Source organism: Wasmannia auropunctata, unplaced genomic scaffold (assembly GCF_000956235.1).
Source record: "Wasmannia auropunctata unplaced genomic scaffold, wasmannia.A_1.0 LD336060.1, whole genome shotgun sequence".
NCBI classification, from domain to species: domain Eukaryota; kingdom Metazoa; phylum Arthropoda; class Insecta; order Hymenoptera; family Formicidae; genus Wasmannia; species Wasmannia auropunctata.
In genome coordinates, this window is record NW_012026830.1 from 2,529,845 (window position 1) to 2,533,395 (window position 3,551).

The window sequence follows — 3,551 nt, forward strand, 5'->3', positions numbered from 1 at the left end:
CGTCGCCGAGGCCGTTTCAAGGACTGCTACCAGGCCCCGCAAGGTAGCCACATCGAGGCGCTCCGGCTCCACGGCAAAGCCGCCAGCAAAGCCAACTTCGGCGGACGAGTGGAGACTCGTGGCCATCGAGTTCGGGCCAGCCTCAACGGACCCGCGCCGACGACAGCGAAAACCACCAGGCAGAGTCGACGACCATCCACTACCAGAGGAAATTCTACAGGCCCTGGCAGTACCACCTTGCATACCGCCATTAGCTGCAGATCCCAGCACGAAGCAAGACCGCACGGCCGACAGGGCGACTCAAACCAGCCCGACGCCCGAAAGGAGATCCACAGCGGTACAGACGCAAAAGGTGTACGAATACGATAAAGCAACGCAGACCACCGGCGAAGGACACCTGTGGAATCTCACCCGTACGCAGCCACATCTAGCGTGGGCCCCGCGTAAACCTCCGGCCTAGTCAAAGGCAGGCAATCGGCCCTTTTCAGGGCCACACAAAAATACACCTACAATCAACTGTACATATCTTTTGTATATATATTGGACAAAATACACTGCTGTGAAAAAGAAAAACCACACTACTTCATTTCTGGCGACTACCGATCCTCCGTCAAACCGCGAGCGAGAAATAAACCTTGCGAGAAGCGATTCGCATAGCGCCCGTCAAAAGGAAGATCACCGTTGGTCAGAGCAACCCGCTCTCTAACACACGCTCTCCACTGCGAACACCGCGACGTTCAATACGCCTCAATGACATTTCCATTTCTTACGTGATCATATATAATTATATATTTATTAATATGAGCAAATAAGAGTATTTTTCCCGGGTATCTTAATAATATATGCAAATACGTAGGTACACCGAGCTGCTTTGTTTGCTGAACGCAGCTGTATTATCAATCGTAATGCAGATCGCAATCTATAATTAATGTGATTGGACAATCTTCAATCTCAATCTTAATCTTAATCTCCAATGCGTAGTCTGAGACCGGCTTTAAGAGCACTGCTCTCCGGAGGGTGGCTCTGAAGTAATATGCTCTCCAGCGATCCCGGGGCCACTCTCATTGTGGGATTGGGTCGCCCATTCTTCGGTGGTGGTTTTTAGCAGATAGGCGATGGGAGCAACTTTCCGTAGCGGAGTCCCGTTGAATCCTGCACTTCCCTGTTCACAGACACAGGGTGTCTTTTGAAGATTTTCCATCTCGTTACCAAAACAAAACAAAAAAAATAGTACCAATCACAATCGAGAATGCAAGGTTATAACGTAAGCAGTAGCAAATCCAACACGTTGATTTCTTTACTGCCTACGCCTTACTGCTTAAGTTTTTTGTGTACGATGGCCCTTATTCCATTCAGCAAACCTAGCAGTACACGGAACAATTTCTGTGACCAACTTTTTTATCTTTAGCCTATCTAGTTATATCTCTTTATTGTTACATCATCGAACATACGCAATCACGTTGCATGCTGGGGCAAATGTGATTAAAGTTTGTACTCTATGAAGACGTTAGCAGAAAATATTAGGAAAATATTTACAAAATATTACTATAAATATTTATTTTCATTTATCATAAATATTGTATAATATATTTATTCTATATTACTATAAATATTTATTTTTATTTATTATAAATATTGTATAAAATATTTATTTATCATAAATATTGTATAAAATATTTATTCTATATTTTATTGAATATACTTTTGAATATAGTTTTTTCCTTAATATATAAAATTTGTATAAAATATTTACATAATATTAAAAAAAATATATTGATAAATATTTACGAATATTTATCATAAATATTACGTGCTATGTGGGATCGGTTATTTCGGAACATCGCTTATTCGAAAGACACGAGTTTGATTGGGATAATCTCAGAATTCTCGATAAAGAATCATCTTGGATAAAAAAAAGTGTATCCGAGATGATACATTAAAAAAGAAACTCAAGCACTAAACAAGCAGAGCGATACGGAATTGTTATCTAATTCTTATCTCCCCATCCGTGATTCATTTCTTACATACGATAATTTCCACCACTCTCCTATCACCCCTTCCACATCCTATCTTTTCCCTGAGGCTTTTCGAGTCGCTTTCCCATTATTCCGTTTTTCCATCTTAAAGCATGCACATTGTGACAATGACGATTTGAGAGTACAAATATTTAACACAATCTGCAATTCATAATTGATTTGAAAATGTAAATTTATTTTATTTTTGACGTTTTTCTTTTAATTTTTACTTAATATAATTTTACTTTCTGTTTTACACACTTTTATGAAAATGACTACTTTCACTTTTAATAGATTTTTACTTTCTGTTTTACACACATTTTATTAAGATGATTACCCATATTTTACCTCACGATTTTATAATTTAAATTGTTTTATTTCTATATATTTTTTATTTATTTATTTATTCATTTATTCTTAATCCTGATTGTTGCTTGGAATGCTCTTTCCCTACAGTTATATGATTTCTGGATATTCAAACATGCATCTACACTCCTCCCCAAAATTAAAGGATCACCTATTCTGATCGCTAAAAATATGCAAATTTCAAAAGAGTGTAACTTCGTCAAAAACGATCGTAACAGAATGATCCAAAAAGCATTTTACAGCTTGAAGTCTTTATTTTTGAAATCCATAATTCATTAAATGACTTACTGATTCTTTACAAAGCTGCACAAATGCAAATGGAGATGCATCAAATCTAAAAATTTTGTACTAAGTTTGCGAAGTTCCATGGAGTGCAATAAAAATCGCAAAATGCTCAACGAGTACGTAAATTAAAGGTAAAGATTCACGCTTTTACATGCTGTAAACTGCATTTGTGTGCGATTTTTAATCCATATTAAGGAGTCTTACAAAATTCGCAACAAAGTTTGTCGCATTTTTATCTGTATCTGTATAGCTTTCACCCAAAAAAAAAGTTCTATTTCTTAGTGGCACCCTCTTGCTGCCAAAGGATTTTCTTCTTATATATGGTCTCAAGATGATATTCCAAAAGGTAAAGGAATATCGAATAACATTAAGAGGCTGGATTTAAGATTGCAATCCTTTTAATGTTAGAAGAATTACACTTCTTGAAAATCTAATATATTCTTATTTAGAGCATTTATAATGATATTTTAAAACAAATATTTTCTACTTTCAATCTTATTAAGCATTAATTTATATTTTATTATCATATAATGAGTAGAATAAAATCCTTTCCGTATAATTCAAATAATACTTTTGTTTGTAAAGTAATATTTTGTTTATAGAAACCTTTTGATATCTCTTTTTCTCCCCATCTCTCTCTCTCTCTCTCTCTCTCTCTCTCTCTCTCTCATAAATTTTTTTTTTAAACCACTTTTAAAGTTGCTTTGGAAACCACGTCATCCGAATAAAAAAACTTGATTATTTCAAACTATTACGTAATTTTTAAAGGCTTGTTTCTAGAAAATACATGCTTTTTAAAAGTCACAAAATTACATAATTTTTAAATAGATTTATGGAATACAAATATAAATATTTTTGAAGAAAAAAAACAAGGTTTACACATAT